The 19,019-nt window shown below is 47.6% G+C and overlaps 2 long non-coding RNA genes across 2 annotated transcripts; one reads left to right on the top strand and one right to left on the bottom strand.

Moving 5' to 3' along the window:
- Nucleotides 1–295: 295 nt before the first annotated feature.
- Nucleotides 296–7,055, top strand: LOC139085300 (uncharacterized). The gene is made up of 3 exons (XR_011543565.1): nucleotides 296–425; nucleotides 1,718–1,819; nucleotides 6,920–7,055. It is a non-coding gene; the product is annotated as an uncharacterized lncRNA (long non-coding RNA).
- Nucleotides 7,056–12,904: 5,849 nt separating this feature from the next.
- On the bottom strand, nucleotides 12,905–15,429 carry LOC139085299 (uncharacterized). Its single transcript, XR_011543564.1, has 2 exons — nucleotides 15,334–15,429; nucleotides 12,905–13,510 (listed from the first exon to the last, which is right to left on the bottom strand). It is a non-coding gene; the product is annotated as an uncharacterized lncRNA (long non-coding RNA).
- Nucleotides 15,430–19,019: the final 3,590 nt, after the last annotated feature.

Genomic DNA, 19,019 nt, shown 5'->3' with positions numbered 1-19,019 from the left:
TTCTGTCTGTCCCCCACCACACACCATACACTCCTCCACTTCGGGGGGACTGGTTGGGCTGCCTATTGCCGGGCAGGGGCCATCCCCAAGTGCCCATAAACGAGTGTCCTCCAGGTGGGGCTCCCGCCTGGCCCGGACACGGACACATGCACAGCCCTCTCCCCGCGCAGATGCCCACACTTGCGATGCAGTGGGTCCCAGCACCAGAGGCCTCGCGGGGCAGCTGCACAAGCCAAGGAGCCAACCCCCGGCAGCCACTCGCCGGCACCCACCGGGCCTGGGTGAGGAGGAGAATGAGCAGAGCCCAGGCCCCGGGCGGGGCCATCCCTGGCCGTGGGGAGCTGGGAGCAGGGCTGCCAGGTGTGCCCACCTTCACCTCACCTGAGCGGCCCCAGCAGCGCCAGCCGAGTCCTCTCTGGCTGCAGGTAGGCCGGGTTCACCGTGTCCGTGTAGTTGGTGTCCTGATAGCGCAGGAAGCTGGCACCTAGCCTGACGGGTCGAAGACAAGAGGTCACCTGGGGGCAGCCACGAGGTCACCGGCCCCTCTCCCGACCAGTGCTGGCTGTCACTGCAGGTGTGGTCTCCCACGTCCATCACAGCATGTCGTGCAGCCGAGTGACCTGGCTTTTCAGCCCGGGCACTTCCTCCTCCCCTGTAGGGACATGAGTGTAGGGGGCTGACCAGAGGACCCAACGTGATGCCCCTCCCTGGGCCTGGCCTCCTCAGCCCCCAGCACGAGCCCTGCCCACCCTCCTGGGTCTGCTCCCGCAGTGCCCGCCGAGCTATGACCAGCGTCTCCTTGGCCTCGGCCACCTGCTGTGGCCTGTCCACTTGGGCCTCCTTGTCCTTGGTGGCCGGGTGGAGGGGCCCCACAGTGGGCTCAGCTGGGCTTTACATCCTCTGCATGAGGAGCCCCCGCCCGCGCCCAGGAGGCCTCTGCTAGAAGGTGACGCCCCTGATCCCCAGGCCTGAGAGGGAGAAGCGCCGCCTGCAGTGTGAGTTTGGTCTCGCGCACACGCCTCCACTCACGCTTGTCAAGCTCCACAATTCTCTGAGCGAGCTCACGGGCGGCCTGCGGCAGCCGGGGAGAAAGTCAGGCCAGGCAGGGCTGGCCTGGCGCCTCCAGACCAGGGCCGGCCTCGGGCAGTCAGGAGCCTGCGGGTGTGTCCTGGCTCCACGCCCCTTCCCCTCAGCTCCTCCCTGGTGGCTGCTGACCTCTTTGTGACAGCCAGGTCAGAGGACCTCCTGGCCAGCTGCCCCCAACACCAGCCACACCAGTTGGCCTCCCCATCCTAGAGCACGGCCTCCATGAGGCTTAGGTCCCATGGCTGCAGCACAGTGGGCACTGTATCCAGTGAGGCCACCTAGTGACAGACACGCTGGTCAGGGGGAGGGCCTGTGTTCTGTGTCCTGCCTAAGCCGGGAGGAGGTTCTGTCACTCTCCCATTTTAGAGAAAAGAGCACCAATTCCAGAAACGTGGCTCCCACAGCTCTGAGGGATGGGTCCAGAAGCACTGCCCGTCAGGGTGCAGCTCCACCCAAACCGAGACACCAGAGGGCCCTCCCAGTCTCCCTGCTAAGACCCAACAGGGCCTTCACGTCCCCTCCCTCTGTCCCCTCCTCGCTCCCCACCAGCCCGCCCCCGGGCTCCCAGCTTGCCTCGATGGCACACGCAGGGGCCGGCCTACAGCTCCTTTCCTTTGTTGTCGCCCTACAGACCTCGCCCTGGGGCCACCCTCGCCGCAGACCTCTCCTAGCAGCAGCCCCTCACCACTGGCCTCTTCTGAAGTCCAATCCCCTCTCTCTAGGAGTGATAAAGGTGCCCAGATCGGGGGTTCTCTGGGTGGAGAGATGGGGTTCTGGCAAATTTTTTTGTTTTTTTTATGAGGAAGATCGGCCCTGAACTAACTTCTGTTGACAATCCTCCTCTTTTTACTTGAGGAAGATTGTCGCTGAGCTAACATCTGTGCCAATCTTCCTCTATTTTGTATGTGGGATGCCACCACAGCATGGCTTGATGAGTGGTGCATAGGTCTGGGCCAGGGATCCAAACCCAAGAACCCCGGGCCACTGAAGTGGAGCACACAAACTTAATCGCTATGTCACCGGGCAGAAATATTTTATTTCTTGAATCAGGTCGTTACTCCATGAGTATTTCCTTTGTGGTCAATCAAGCCACACAACTTTGATTTGTACCGTGTTTGGTATGTGGTTTGTATTTTACAAGAGTCCAAAGATGTGTAAATTGAAGGAGTGGATTAATGATTGGATGGGCAGATAAATGAGAGAAGGGTGAATGGATGAGTTAGATAGATGTATGGAAGAGTGAGTTAATGAATTAGTAACTTAAAGAAACTGAATACTTAGTTAAAAGAACAGTAGTTATATGAGGCCAGCCTGGTGGTGCAGCGGTTAAGTTTGTGTGCTCCACTTCAGCAGCCCGGGGTTCACAGGTTCAGATCCCAGGCACGGACCTACACACCACTCATCAAGCCATGCTGTGGCAGGTGTCACACATATAAAATAGAGGAAGATGGGCACGGATGTTAGCTCAAGGCCAATCTTCCTCAGCAAAAAGAGGAGGATTGGCGTTGGATGTTAGCTCAGGGTTAATCTTCCTCAAAAAAAGTAAAAGCTATCATTTATGAAGCTCTGACTATGTGTTAGGAATTATGCTAAGGAATTTCATTCATTATCTCATCAATCTTCAAGAAATAGGGACTGCTATTAGCCCCACTTATGAACGTGTGGAAACTGAGATTCAGATAAGAGTATGAATTTGCCAAAGGTTAGTTTGTAAGGACAAGAACTGGAATAAATGGAAAACTGAGTGAATAGATGGAATGAAATAATGCGAGTGAATTTATGAATGAGCTAATGAATAGACAAATGACGAGCAGATGGCTAAATTAGTGAATAAATTAGCTAATAAAAGAATGAAGATTGGGTTAATTGAACAAATGGCTGAAATAATGAATTGATACATGAAACAATAGTTGAAGGGATTTGATGGATGGATAAATTAGATAAGTAAGGGGTTGGTTGAGCAGAGGAATAGGTGAATTGATGGATGAGTTCAATCATTCAGCACAATTTTTGTCTTTCATGTGACAACCAAAATGTATGACGTTGGAGAATACAGTTGTGGCATGAACTAAATATGGTCCCTGCTTTCTCAGAATTTTCTGTCAAGTAAACAGTATGAATATGTGTATGGTGGATGTTTGAATTAATAGTAGACAGATAAATGAATAAATGAGGGATGATTTAAGATGGTGGTAAGGGTACAATGGATACAGTAATGGGTGGATAGACCGGTAAGTTTGTGAATCGATGACTCATAACGCGAGAATGTATGAATTGATGAAAGAGTAAATCAGCTACTGGGGAAAAGATCGGATGAATGGACAAATTTATGGAAGCAGTAATAGATGGATAGATGAATGGCAAAGGGATGATAAATGGATGGATGGATGATGTTTGATACTTATTCAATTCTGTTACATCATTACTGATTTTCTTTCTACTCGCTTCATCAATTATTGAGAGAGGGGTGTTGAAATCTGCCACTATAATGGTGGATTGTTTACTTCTCCTTGTAGTTGTATCTGTTTCTGCTTCGTGTATTTTGAAGCTCTGTTAGTAGCTGCGTAAACATTTAGGACTCTTATGCTCTCTTGATGAACTGATCCTTTTGTCATTATGAAATGACTCTTTCTTCCCTAGTAATATTCTTTTTTCTGAAATCTGCTTTTTCTGATGTTACAGAGTCACTTCAGCTTTCTCATGTTTAGTATTATCCTGGCCTATTTGTGTCTGTCCTTTTAATTTTTGCCTATTCATGTCTTTATATTTAAAGTGTGTTTCTTACAAGCACAGTAGAGGTGGATTTTTTTAATCCAAAATGACGATGTCTGCCTTTTAACTGGAGTGTTTAGATCACCTACATTTAATGAGATTACCGATGCAGTCAAGTTCAAAACTGCCATGTTGCTGCTTGTTTTCTGCTGGCCTAATCAGTTCTTTATTTTCCTTTTCCTCTTTTTCTGCCTCCTTTTGGATTGCATAGTTTTTAAAATTCCATTTTGTCTCCTTTGTTGACTTGTTAGCTATAACTCGTGATATTTGAGTAGCTGTGAAGGGTTTACAGTATGCATTCGTAACTTATCACAATCTACCTTCAAGTGACGTTACCCAATGCACGTGGAGTGCAAGAACCTAAATGATCTATTTCTACTCCCCCTCCCAAACTTTATATTTGTATCACACAGTTGAGCCAAACAACTATAGTTTGTGCAATTTTCAGTACATGCATCTACATGTTATAAAACCCTATAACACTTCACCATTATTTTTGTTCCTTATTTCTTCAATTATCTTTTCAATAAATTTAAATAAGACACTATCTTATATATCTACCTATGCATCTACCCTTTCTGGTGCCCCTCCTTCCTTTGCGTGGGTCCGCACTTCCCTCCAGTACTCCTTTCCTTCTGCCGGTAGGACCTCCACTCACATTTCTTAGAGTGCGAGTCTGCCGGCGAGTCTTTCACCCTTTATATGTCTGGAAAGGTCTTTATTTAGCCTTCAGTTTTGAGAGATATTTGCACTGGGTATAGAATTCAAGGTTGACAAGGTTTTTTTCCCTTCAGGACTTTAAAGATGTTGCTCCACTGTCTCCTCACTTTTATTGTTTCCAAGAAGAAATCTGCCATCCCCTTATCTTTGTTCTTCTGTTTACAACGTGTCTTTTTTCCTCTGGCTGCTTTTAAGATTTTCTCTTTATTACTGGATTTAAGAAATTTTATCATGATGTGTGTCTTAGCATGATTTTCCTTCCTGTTTTCCTGTGCTTGGGGTTTGTTGAGCTTTTGGGCAATGTGGTTTATATTTTTCATCAAATCTGGAAATTATAAAGTCATCCTTTCTTCAAATATTTTTTTCTATTTCCCTTCTGTCTTCTCTCCTTTAGAGACTCCCATCCCTTGTATATTAGGCTCCTTCGAGTTGTCCTGCACCTCACTGATCCTCTTTTCATTTGGAGGGACTCCCTTTGTCTGTGTGATTTTATTTTGGGTAGTTTCTATTGTTGTCTTCAGATTCACTAATCTTTACCTCTGCAATGTCTATTCTGCACTAATCCCATCCAGAGTTGTGGGGTTTGGGGTTTATTTTATTTTATTTTATTTTATTTTTTTAATCTCAGACACTGTAGTTTTTATCTCTAGAATTTCAGTTTGGGTCTTTTTTATATCTTACATGACCCTACTCCATTTTTTGAGCATCTGGAATACAGTTTTCACAGCTGTTTAAACGTCTTTATAATCTAATTCTAACATCTGTGTCAGTTCTGGGTTTGTCTTGATGGGTTGACTTTTCTCTTTCATGGTCATACTTTTCTCCTTCTTTGCATGTCTCGTAATCTTCCATTGCATGCCTGGCATGGTGCATTTTGCCCATTCCTTGCTGTATGTTTTTGCATCTCTGTAAGTATTCTTGAATTTCATCCTGGGATACTGTTAAATTCCTGGGAAAATTTTATCCTTCGGGTCTTTCTTTAAGATGAGCTAGGCTGTCCCAGTGTAGCATTTATTCCAGGAATAATTCTTCCTCAACACTGAGGCGAGGCCGTTCTGAGCGCTCCAACCAATACTCTGTGAGCCACGGGGCTTCCTGCTGTGGCTGCTGTGAACAAGCTAGGTCCCTTCTTTCTCTCCTCGCAGAGAGAAGCTTCCCCACGTGCACGAGTCTTCACCGGGACACCCAAAGGGGCCCCTCAGCGCCTCCGGAGCTCTCCTCCTCCTGGCAGCTCTCTGCTCTCTGGCACTTACAGTCTCTAGCTGCCTTGGTGTCCCTGCGCCCTGAACTGTCTCCTTAACTCTGGGGGCTCTGCCTGGACCCCGCTCCCTGCACCACAGCCTGGAACTTCTCTCTGAGCGGTGTGCTAGGCAACCAAAGGGCCCGCTTACTTAATTCCAGTCTCTTGGGGATCACCGATTTACTCCCTGATGTCCAATGTCTGGAAAACCATTTTTCACACTTTCCAGGTCTCGTTGTTGTGGTTTCAGGCGGAAGGATCGGTCAAGCCCGAGTCACTCCATCCTGGAAGCAGAAAGCTCTGTTTGTGTTTTTTTCAACCTTCTTTCTCTCTGTGTTTCATTTTGGATAGTTTCTGCTGCTGTGTCTTCAAATTAACTAATTTTTTTTCAATGTCTCATCTGCCATTAATCCCATCCTGTGTATTTTTCATCTCAGACATTGTAGTTTGCATGTCTAGAAGTTTAGGAGTAAGGAGCTAGAGACAAGAGGTAGGGGTGTGTGTGTGTGGGATACAGTTATAAGTTTCAATGTCCTTACCTACTAATTCTGTCATCTGTGTCACTTCTGAGTCAGTTTGTTTGATTTTGCTCTTCACTGTGGGTTGTATTTTCCTGTTTCCTTGCATGCCTGGTAGTTTTACTAAACTTTTATTTGGGAACAATTATAGATTTACAAGAATTTGCAGAAACAGTAGAGTTCCCATATGCCCTTCACAAGTTTCCCCCAATGATGACGTCATTCACAACTGCGGCACAATCCACAAACCAGGCTGTCGACAGAGTCCCATCCACAGACCCCGCTCACTGGATTGCAGTGTCACATGTGATCCTGTGTGTGTTAACGGTTATGTGCGGTTTTATCCCGTGTGTAGATGTGTGTAACCACCACCACCATCAGGACGCAGAACTGCTCCGTCAGCACAAGGCTCCTCTGTGTCACCCCCTTCCCGTCACACCCATCTCTCTCCCTCCTTCTTCCCCTCACGAGCCCTGCATCCACTCTTCTGGCCTCCATCTCTGTAATTTTGTCATTTTGAAAATGTTATATGAACGGAATCACACAGTAGGCAGCCCTGTGTGACTGGCTTTTTTCCGCTCAGCGTCGTGCCCCTGAGGTCCGTCCGAACCGTCGCTGTGCACTAGTTCATTCCTCTTCACTGCCCGGGGTGCTCCACGGCGCGGACGGACAGACCACTGGCGGCGTAGCCTTTCACCCGCCGGAGAACACGCAGGTTGTTTCAGCTTCGGCTGTTCCGTATAAAGCTGCTCTGGACACGTGTGCGCGCATTGTCATGTGGGCACGGCTTTCATTTTACTGGAATAAATGCCCAGCAGTGTGATTGCCGAGTCACGCGGAAAATGTATGTTTAGTTTCTTACGAAGCCGCCACTGTTTTCCCTTGTCGGTGCCCCTGTGCGTTCCCACCAGCAGTGGGGGATCCAGTTCCTCTGCGCCCTCGCCAGCATTTGGTGTGGTCGCTGTCTTTAATTCCAGCTCTCCTACCAGGTGTGTGACGGTCACCGTCTCCTGTGTTCAGTGGCTGTCATGAGGTCTCATCGGTGAGATTCCTCTTGTCTCCTTTGCTCATTTCATACCTGGATGGTATGATTTTTTCACCGTGGGGTTTCAAGACTTGTCTGTATGTTCTGGATACGGGTCCTTGGTCAGATACGTGATTTGCAAATATTTTCTCCCTCTGGGACTTGTCTTTTCATCCTCTTAACAGAGTCTTTTGCAGAACAAAAGTTCTACTTTTGATGAAGTCAAATTTGTTGATTTTTTTTTAAATGAATCATGCTTTTTCTCTAAGGAGCCTTCACCAAGCCACGGGTCCCAAAGATTTTCTCCTGCATTCTCCTAAAAGTTTTTTAGTTTTACATTTTACATTTAAATCCCCATAATCCATTTCGAGTCAGGTTTTTATGAGGTGTGAGGTTTAGGTCACAGTTCACTTCTTTGCCTGTGGACGTGCAATTTCTCCAGCACCGTTTGTTGAAAAGACCGTCCTTCCGGCTTCCCGTGGCCTCCACAGGCCTCCGACCCTCCCCAACCCCTCCCCTCCCCGACCCTGAGTTAGCTGCTCGGGGCCTGTCCCCTCGGCCCACCGGGTGCCCTCACCCCTCGGACACCAGCTGTGTTGGCACGTCTTTCTCAGCACCCCTCAGACGGCCACCTGCACGCTCTGGACCTCTCGTGGCCCCCCTGTCCCCAACGCCTGGGGCCGCCCCCACGCCCAGTCCTGGGCCTGGCAGGGGTGTGGAGCATGACCAGCTGACAGGTGGGCTCCTCCCCATGCTCCCCCTCCTCATGTGGCCCCTTCTCAGGAGCAGCCAGGCCCTTTGTCCTCCTGGCCTCACATTTCGCTTGTCTGTTTGAGGAGAAAGCAGGAATAATTTGAAGCCAAAGGCTCGGCTGCTTGTTTCAACAGCCCCCTCCTGTCTCTGAACGAGAGGAAGCTGAGGGTCTGGAGGAGAAGAGCAGAGGGAATGTTTTCAAAGACAAAGGACCCCAGAACAGCAGCCTGAGGAAGCACCCTGGGGGTGAGGGTGGGGCCCTGGGCGCGGGCTCCCTAGCTGGGCAAAGGCCCTGGCACCCGCAGGTGTGGAAGCAGCGGGCCCACCAGCAGACCCTGGGCCGATCCCACATTTTCCAGGCTATACTTCCGCTTTACAGATTGGGGCGGGATCTGGGGTGGGGGTGGGAGGATGTGAGACTGAGCTGGGAGAGGGTCTGGGGTTCAAATCGGATGCACTTAAAGAAATGAAGGCGGTGGCATTTGGTGCCCAGGCTGCACAGTGGCTCCCACGGGCCCTGAGTCAGCCTCATCTGACCCAGTCCCCTGGGCCCGGGAGAAGTCCAGGCACCCCGGTCCCCCCCTGGCCCAGGGTGCTGGACAAAGGCACAGCTGACGTGTTCCCAGCCACCAGGGAGAAGCTGCGCGGGCCTGGCTGAGGGCGCTGGGAGCTGCCGGGCGGGGGTCAGCACCTTTGCACCTTAGGGCTCAGTTTTCTTGGAGAAGCAGGAAGTGCTGAGACTGTGGGACGAGGTGGGTGGGCCCAGCGCTGCCTCACCACCCAGGAGGTCTCCCACCAATCCCTGAGGTAGCCAGCCTCAGTTTCCCCACCTCCATGGTAACACTACTTCCCACGGTGGACATCAGGGTCCAAGGAGATGAGGAGAGCCAAAGGAGGCACTCAGAAACCAGAGGTAGCTGTGGTCTAGATTTCGGGGTGACCCTGAAGGTTCAAAGCACGGACTTCTGGGAGGAAAAGGGCGCTGCAAAAGTTAGGGACCAGCCCGACGCAGGGTCACCAGGCTCCTGACCACTTTTAGGGAGGACAAACCAGTGCCCTGCGTGCCCGGACCTGTGCTCCCACACCTGCTGCAGCCGCCCGGCCGGCGCACACCCGGGGCTCAGCCCCAGCTCCAGAAGCCTCTCCACAGCCTCCAGGGGCCCTGGGACAGCGGCGGCTGATGAAGGAGCCCTGCGGGAGGGGTGCTGGCCCCAGTCCTCTCCGGGGCCCACCTTGCTGTTGCCACCTCCGACACCGCGGCTCCCTCGGCGTTCGCGCCCTCGAGGGTCAGCGGCTCATCCACAGAGCATCTGGAGCTCGGCAGAAAGTTCCCGACCCTCTGCAGACACGCGGGGACCCTGCAAATGCCCTGTGAGCCCCCAGCGTGGGAGACGCGCTGGAGAAGTTGGTAGGAAACCCAAGGAAGGGTGAGAAGGATGGGGACCCCCCACAGGACCCCTCCTGCATTCAGGCGCCTGCAGCCACGGGCTGAGCCGATGGGGCTGAAGCAGGGTCTCAACCCGTAAGCCCACTGGGACTCAGGACCCTGCAAGCTTTGCTCCAGCCCCCACTCAGCCTCCCAGCCGAGTAGCTCCAGCTTCCGGGGAGCTGAGCAGGGAGGGCTGCTGGGCACTGGGAGAGGCGTCCACACCTGGCCCTGCTGCTCTCCGCCCAGGTGATGTCCTGCAACCAGTTAACCTCTCTGCGCCTCAGTGTCCCTTTCTCTAAAATGGGGTAATGATGGCGGCTGCCCCCCACAGGGCTTCCCGACAGTCTAACGATAGAACACGTGAATTCTCAGAAGTTAGCAAACGCTCAGCCTGTGCTTCTGCAATTGAGACGGTGCCTGGGAGCAGAGGAGGGCCCCTCGCGGTACCAGGCTGACGTGAAGGGAAAGGATGCAAGCCGACTGTAGGGGTGACACAGCTGTTAGAAGTCACTGGAAGAGAGCAAGCCACAAAGCCAGCTCTCCAGAAGAACCGCAGTAGAAAGCGGAAGAACACAGCAAAACAGAAACTGGATCAAACCAAGGGTCAAAGATAAGATGGGAAAACAGCAAAGGGGGTAAGGAACAGAGTCGCTACAGATGAGGAGAGGAACGGAAAACAGTTAAGTCCCACACATCAAGAAGTGAAGCAGGAGCAGCCAGGAAGACGGTCAACACGGGGCAGGTGGGGCTCGAGGCCGCAAGGAAAGGCCCTTGGCTCACAGTGAATATGGCTGAAATGCATGGAAACCGATTAGAAGGAGGAGACGCAGAGAGTGGCGAAGACCATCAAACACAAGAAGAATTAGTGTCTCTAGAACGCAGAGACTAACCATGGGGAAAATATTTAAAGATAAAATACAGAAAAATTTCCTGAAATGAATCTTAAGACAAAAGGGAAAAAAAATACACCAGGAAACAAAACAACTGGCATCAGACACATCCTGATTAGGTTGTTAAAGCTAAAAAACAAGTTATTCAAGCACCCAAGTAGAAAAAGAAATCAAATTGGGCTCTCCTAAGACTTTTAAGGCAACATTGAATGTTAGAAGTCGTGAATCAGTGTCCACAAAATTCGGGGGGGAAAGCAGCTCAAGAAGACTCCAGGCGTGGTTCTGCTCCCTGCAGAGCAGAGCAGGGGCCTCAGACCAGCCTTCCCCATGACAGCAATAGAAAAGACAGACAGAGTGAACACTGTAAACATGTGTCTGAAGGCGCTGCAAAGGCTAATGGGAGTGAAGAATTGTGGGGCCAAGAAGAGAGCACAGGAGAGGGGGCCCAGCCCATGCAGATGGGTTTTGCCTGGCAGCAGCCACCGGTGCTGAAAGCCACAGCCTCCGTGGGAGGGGAGGCCAACAAACTGATCAGGGTTCTCGGCAGATCACAGAGTCAATGGGACACAGTCTCTAATCCAGGGTGCTTGGTAAGGCTTTGGGTTTAGAGTTGTCAGATTTAACTAATAAAAATACAGAATTCAATTTTGGGGACATACACTAAAAAATGATTCATTGTTTTTCTGGAATTCAAATTTAAATGAGTGTCTTGTATCTTATCTGGCAACCCTATTGGGCAGGAATCCTGAAAACTCCATCCTTTGGGAAATAAAGCAACTGTTGTGGGAATGTTGAAGCCTCAGCTTCAAATCACTGAACCCCTGCCTGGATGAAGGTAATCAGGAGCTGCTCCTAGCCTTGCTGCCTGCCAGAAATAAATCTTCTCCAGAGGAAGATGGCATTGTCCAGAACTTTAGCACACCTCCAAGATTTTTAATACGCAATGTTAAAGGCATCCAAAAAATAATCAGGCTAATGAGGAAACAAGATATGACTAAAGGGCAAGAAAAATGGTGAACAATAGGAGCAGACCCAGATAGAGCCAATAATGGAGTTCTTGGACACTGACTTTAAAATAAATATGAGGGCCGGTGCAGTGGTTCAGTTCACGTGCTCTGCTTCAGTGGCCAGGGGTTCACAGGTTCAGATCCTGGGCACGGACCCACATACCACTCATCAAGCCATGCTGTGGCAGGCGTCCCACATACGAAATGGAGGAAGATGGGCACAGATGTTAGCTCAGGGCCAGTCTTCATTACCAATAAATAAATAAATAAGAATGATATGTTCAAGGAACACTAGCCCCAGTGGTGTTAGTGGTTTGGATGTGGTGCTCTTACTGTCTAAGCCTGGGTTTATTTCCTGGTCAGGGAACCACATTACCCATCTGTTGGTTGTCACAGTGTGGTGGCTGCATGCTTCCATGAGGCTGAAAGTTATGCTACCACTATTTCAAATACCAGCAGGGTCACCCATGGTGGACAGGTGGACAAGTCAGGGGAGCTTCCAGACTAAGACAGACTAGGAAGAAGGACCTGGCTGCCCACTTCCAAAAAAATTGGCCACGAAAACCCTGAGTAGCAGCAGACCATTGTCTGATACTGTGTGGGAATGTGAGAAGATGGGGCACAAAAGACCAGAGAGGCTTCTGCTCTGCTGCACACAGGGTCACTAGGACTTGGAATCAACTTGATGACACTAACAACAAACAAAAAAATGTTCAAGGAATTAAAAGACAAGATTGAAAATTATGGGCAGCAAACTGGAAACAGTAATAAAGAACCAAATGGAAATTCTAGAATATAAAAATAGAAAAACTGAAATTGAGAGCTCAATGGATAAGTTTAACAATATAATAGACATAGCTGAAAATAGAATTAGTAACCAGGAATATAATACAAATGAAAATATCCAGATTAAAGATGGAGAGACAAAAAGAAAGGTCTGATGCAGATGTAACTGGAGTTGCAAACATAAGGAAAGAGAGGTAGTAGAAACACTTAAAGAGAATTTTTCAAAACTAACAAAAGACATCAAGTCACAGCTTTGATATGCGTTATGAATCCCAAGTAGGATAAATACAAAAACAAGCAGGTGCACACACACCAAAGCACACCACAGTAAAACTGCTAAAACTAAAAACAATGAGAAAAATCTTTGAATTCGTTAAAGGAAAAAAGATATATTATCTTCAGAGGGATACAAAAATAATTAAGGCAAAATAAACACACCTTTGGACAAACAAAACCTAAGAGTGTGAACTTAAAAAGCAAATTCGCCTGTTATTTTGTCCTTGAAATGAATTTTTTTGAGAATAGCCAGAAGAATTGCAATTTGGCATGTGCATGAGATGATGAACCACAAGCAAATCCAGAAAACAAAGGAGGGAAGCTGTTTTTTTTTTTTTTTTAATTGCAGTAACATTGGTTTATAACACTATATAAGTTTCAGGTGTACATCATTATATTTTGATTTCTGTGTAGATTACATTATGGTCACCACCCAATGACCAATTACAATCCATCACCACACACATGTGCCTAATCACCCCTTTCATCCTCCTCCTTCCCCTGTGGTAACCACCAATCCAATCTCCGTGGGGAGCTGCTTTTATAGAGAAGAAGGGGGAGCGGGAGGGGCTGTTCTAAAGCAAAGTCCATTGGGGGAGAGTAACAGTTCAGGGCGAGAATGGCTTCTTATTGGCTGAGCTGTGGCATTTCTCATTGGCTGAGCTGTGGCATTTCTCATTGGCTGAGCTGTGGCGTTTCTCATTGGCTGAGCTGAAGCATTTCTCATTGGCTGAGCTGTAGTGTTTCTCATTGGCTGAGCTGTGGCATTTCCCATTGGCTGAGCTGCTGCTGGCTGGAGAGAGAAATCGTCCTTCAGTAGTAAAGTAGTTGCACTTCCTGTGGGAGATGCAAGTGCCCTTCTCTTCCTGGTTGATGTGATTGACATGTGTGATGGGGTGAGAGCTCCCCATAGGCCTCCCCGACTCCAGTTTACTTGAGGTTTCTCATTCATTTCACAAGAGGATTCAGTAGCAGGAGACCCACAGTGAAGAGAGTAACAAAAGGTGCTCTGAAGGGAGAGAGAGAGGATGCCAGATTGGACATGGAGGTGCAGCAAGGATGAAGTACGATAGAAGAATACATGTATGAGTAAATATGTGCAAAACAATAACATTAATATCACATATATATGAGAGTTAAAACACACACAAAATTACAGCATATATGCTGGAAGAGAGTAAGTGTAGCTAAAAGTGCTAAGGTCCTTGCAATGTCAGGAAAGTGGACAGTTATATTAGACTTGAAGAATTCAGAGATATTTTGTAAATTCTAGGGTAATTACTAAACGATTAGTGAAAGAACGTTGTGTCAGACACACCCTAAGGTGATGCCCAGTGGTTAGTGCTCTGTGTAAGCCCTTTCTCTGAGTGTTGGTGGAATCTGTGATTTGCTTCTAGCCAATGGAATATGGCACAGGCGACAGATGTCATTCCCATGTTTACGTTACATCACATACGATTCCGTCTGAGCAGACGGATGCTCCTGCTGGCCTTAAGGAAGCAGATGGTAGTGTTGTGAACCGCCTGTGGAGAGGGCCATGTGACAGGGGGCTGTGGACGGCCTCTAAGATGGAAGAGCGCCTCTAGCCAACGGCCAGCAAAAAGCCAGGCCTCAGCCTGACATCCACAGGAAGAGAATCCTCCCAACAACCAGAAGGAACTTAGAAGTCAACTCTTCCCCACGCAAGCCTCCAGGGGGACTGCAGCCTGCGAGCCCCGAGAGGAGGCCCACCAAGCCACCCTCAGGTTCCCGACCCACAGACACTGGAAGGTAAGAAATGTGTGTTGTTTTAAGTTGCTAAGTTTGTGATAATTTGTTATGCAGCAACAGAAAATACAAATTTATACCTAACTGCTAATAGTAAGGAAAAATGGAATAATAGAAACATTTTAATGAATTGGAAGAAGGCAAAAGGAGAGTAGAAAGGAACACTGAGTAAGCAGAAAAGTTAAAGTGAGCACTAAGGAGGGATTTGAAAACACAGATGGATGCTTGACTACACTATATGTAAACGGAAAAGAGTTCCAAGGAAAAGACAGGGATTGTCAGACTGGATTTTAAAAACTGTATGTTGCTTGCAAAAAGCACATGTTAAGTATAAAGATACAGAAACATTAACAGTAAAACAAAATATATATTATTCAAGAACGAATTAAAACAAAACTGGCAGTGTTATTTTAATATCAGATAAATTAAACTTTAAAGCAATAAGCATTATTAGAGTTAAAGAAAAAAGTATTTCAAAATGGTAAGGATCAATTCACCATGATGATATAGCACTTAGAAAGCTGTACACATCTGATCATAGGGTTTCAGAATATGTCAAACAAAACTAAAAAGAGAAACAGACAAATCCACAATCACAGCAGGAAATGTTGACACATATCTCCCAGTAATGGTCAGAACAACCAGACCAACACGTCAGTAGGAATACAGAAAACTGATATGACGTGGTTGACAAATTCAAGCTAGCTGACATTGAGAACACGGGACCCAGTAACTGCAGAAGCACATTCTTTTTGAGTATACATGGAAGATTTACCAAAATTGACTATATACTGAGCTACAAAGCACATTTTAACAAATATCACATAATTAAAATCATGAAGAATACATTATCTGAATACAGCTGAATTAAGCTTAAAATCAAATAACAAAAATATAACGAGAGATACCCACATATTTAGAAATTATAAAATATATTTTATAATAACCCATGGGTCAAAGGAGAAGTCACAATGAGAATTATAAAGTATGTTGAACTGAGTGTTAATGACAATGCTACATATTAAAGGAACCCATATCATGGGTTTAGTTGTGCCATCCACTCACAATTTGAGGGAACTCGATAGCCTTTAAGAGACGTAACAGCTCCGCTGTTGGTCTGGGTCCTGGAGCAGAGCCCTTGGGCCACAGTGGCCGTGTAGCCTGAGTGAGAAATAAATCTTTGTTATTTTAAATCAAGAATTTGTTCCTGAAGACCTAGCCTACCCAGACTGGTTCAGAAGCTGCTACCAGAAGTGGGGTCCTACCACAGCAACAATCGAAGTAAAGTACGTGGTATCGGCCGCAGGCCGAGGAGTGGGCGCAAAGGAACTGAGATGAGGCTGACAGGAGGCAGGCCGGTCATTGAAAGGATGGGCATTTGGCGATGTCTCCAGGGGCTGTTCTCCCGGAGAGATCAGAAGGTAGATAATGTGCTTCATGAACTTGTAGCTCTAGGAGATGAGGTAAGAAAACAGAATGTTCGCTGCACGCTTTGGTTATTATCAGCTGCTTTTGACAAGATTCTTCACAAAGGAGATGACTTTAGAATAAAACTGTCTGTTTTGCATGGAGAAATGAAAAGCAATCAAGTCCAGAAATTTGAGGACCACCTGACTGGAAGCAGCCACTCATTCTCACCCCAAAGAGTGAAGGATAAAACTTAGAAGGCCTCTGAATGACAACTGCCAGTGAAAACTCATCCTCATGTCAAGGATCAAGAAAAGGGAGTGGTGTCCCCCCACCGGTAAGACGTCAGAGTGGGTCCAAGTGGCTCTGGTCTGTCCTCTCAATCTGACCGATTGGCTCAGGGAAGAGACTAGGGCGTGACACTCCCACCAACCATGGTAAGTTCAAGGTGCCCATGGTTAACGAGAGGGCGACAGAAACAAAGACAGAGAGGCGTCTCCAGAATAATGCTGGACGAGCTCTCGGCATGTGAAACTGACGAGAACTGCACAAAGAAGGAGTGGAAAGAGAGAAATGGGGCAGGAAAAACGTCCCACAGAGACACAAGGGTGGCAGAGAACAATGGGCATTGCGCATCTACAGGCTGGTGATCTCTGAGGAGTGGGGCATTTGATGATCTATTTTTCCTGTTGATGTCTTGGCCTGGCTTAAAATCTTTATGAGTGAATGGGTTCTGGGGGGCTATCTGGTAGGTGTCCATCTTTTTTGATCGTGGAACCCCCGCCATGGAGGTCCTTCTGGCAGGCGCCCCTACAGAAGCAGATGTTCCTTCTCTCTGTCCTCTTGCTACTGGAGGGTCGTATTAGAAGAACACGGAAATTTCAAGAACCTCAGGGTCCTCGAAAGAGAGTGACGAACTAAACATCCCTAAATTCTCAGATTGAAGCCGGAGGGACTTTTTGTGACCTCGTTAAAATAATCGCTTATGTCTTACAGATGCAAGATTACGGCAGATGAACAAACCCAAGTTCGACCCTGTGCATCAGAAAATTGCCATTTAAGCCCCACTGACATCCCTGAGCAAAAACAGGGATAACCATTGCACCTGCTTCCTAGGCTTCGTTGGTGTTTTTGAGGATTAGTTGGTTGATAAATATAAAATCTTTGAGACATACACGACATAGCAGGCGGTAAATGATGTTAACTGTCAACACAGCCGTCACTGTTATTCTAAGAAAAGCCAAGTGGAAGAGCTCTGAATGTTCTACCAGAATAGTAAATCAAAGAAAATATGGCAACAATTAAGAGATTATGTAGATTAGTAGCATGGCAGAAGAACTAAATTCTCCAGCTTTATTACTGCAGAAAATGGATGGTTTTTGGAGAGTGACTAAATGGTTGTAAGCTTAATTGGAAGATGGTTCCAATTGCAGCTGCGGTTCCAGATGTGTTTTCTTATTGATGGAACAAATCAATACAGTGGTTAGCATCTGTTACGCAGCTGTTGATGTGATCAGTACGTTCCTCCTAGCCCAGCAAACATTCACCAGGAGAGGTGTGCATCTACCTGGAAGGGACATCAACAGACCTTACTCTCTGGCCTCAGAAGAATGTCAGTTTTCTGTGTCACAATCAGTCCACAGGGCCCTCGACTGTCTGCCAGCCCTCAGATCCTCCCAATGGTGCAGAACAGTGATTAAAGTATGCTGACAGGACCTCGGGGCCAGTGAGCGGCAGATTCCCTGGCTGCCTTGGTGAGACACGGGTGGGTGTGGTAAATTATTGCGATACACGGGGTGGTTACTTCAGTGAAGTTCTAAAAATCCAGTTGTCTAGACCAGCAGTCCTCAAATTTTCTTGCTGGCATATCTCATTTAAAAATACAAAACTATGGGGGCTGGCCCCGTGGCCGAGTGGTTAAGTTCGTGCGCTCCACTGCAGGCGGCCCAGTGTTTCGTTGGTTTGAATCCTGGGCGCGGACATGGCACTGCTCATCAGACCACGCTGAGGCGGCGTCCCACATGCCACAACTAGAAGAACCCACAACGAAGAACAACGAAGAATACACAACTATGTACCGGGGGGGGTTTTGGGGAGAAAAAAAAGGAAAAAATAAAAATCTTTAAAAAAGAAAAATACAAAACTATGTACCTCCTTGTGCATTTTAAAGTTGGCATCTGAAATTTTTCATAACAAGCTTAAATAGTTGCAAAGGATCAAATTTCTGGTATATTGATGAAATTTTAAAATAAAACTCTTACGTTACTAATGGGATACAAATGCTATAACCATCTGATACCATCATCACCCTTTGTAAACATACACAAAATGTTCTTCTTTCATCATTAGAAATGACACATTGTGGTTTTCTCCTTGAAATTTTATATCTACCCCACTTTCTTCAAAGATTTCTATCCTAATATATTTTATGCTTTTTGTGGAGAATCCTATAATATTTCTCTGCAAAAAAAGTATAGCTCAAATTATTTTTTTAATTTATTTTTTAAAAATTTCCCTGTGACTACAAAGCTCTACGTTTTAAAAACTTCTGGAGTGAGCTGCCGTCACTGTTAGCGCCAGCATACAGTTGTTCAAAATGACACATACACTGTATTACAGAATTTGGATGTATAATCATTGAACAGAAAACATAAAATTTGTGTGAGAAAGGCGTACTGCAGTGAAATACAGGAGATTTGTGCCAGACTCATCTAACAGCCCCCGGCCAGCCCTGGTGGTCTTGTGGTTAAGATCCGGCGCTTTCAGTGCCAAGGACCAGGTTTGCTTCCGGGTCAGGGACGCACACCACCTGTTTGTCAGTTGTCACGCTGTGGTGGCTGCGTGTTGCTGCGACGCTGAAAGCTGTGCCACCAGGATTTCAAATACCAGCAGGGTCACTGTGGTGGACAGGATTCAGTGGAGCTTCCAGACTAGACAGACTAGGAAGAAGGACCTGGCCACCCACTGCCGAGAAAACTGGCCATAGAAACCCTGGGAACAGCTGTGAATCATTATCTGACATAGTGCCCGAAGGTGAGAGGATGGAGCAAAAAGACGCCACTCGCCCAAGGCCTCACGGTCCCACAGCATCTATGTCCCCAGCTCCTCCTCCCATATCAGGACCTGAAAAATACAACACTGAGGAGCACACCTCACTTCTCTGGGGGCTGACGAAGGAGACAGATGACATAACCCGAAAATGGGGCAGTGTAAATCCCTGGGGGGTCGCACCCCTTGGGACCTGGAGAGCAGCAGCTCTCTCGCAAGGCGGTGGCGAGCTGGGGCGGGCGTCACTGGATTCTCTGCCTCACCTTCCTCTTCCTTCACTCACGTTTGGGAATGAT

The sequence above is a fragment of the Equus przewalskii genome, chromosome 8 (genome assembly GCF_037783145.1).
Source record: "Equus przewalskii isolate Varuska chromosome 8, EquPr2, whole genome shotgun sequence".
In the NCBI taxonomy this organism is placed as follows: Eukaryota; Metazoa; Chordata; class Mammalia; order Perissodactyla; family Equidae; genus Equus; species Equus przewalskii.
This window is presented reverse-complemented; position numbering and strand designations above follow the sequence as displayed.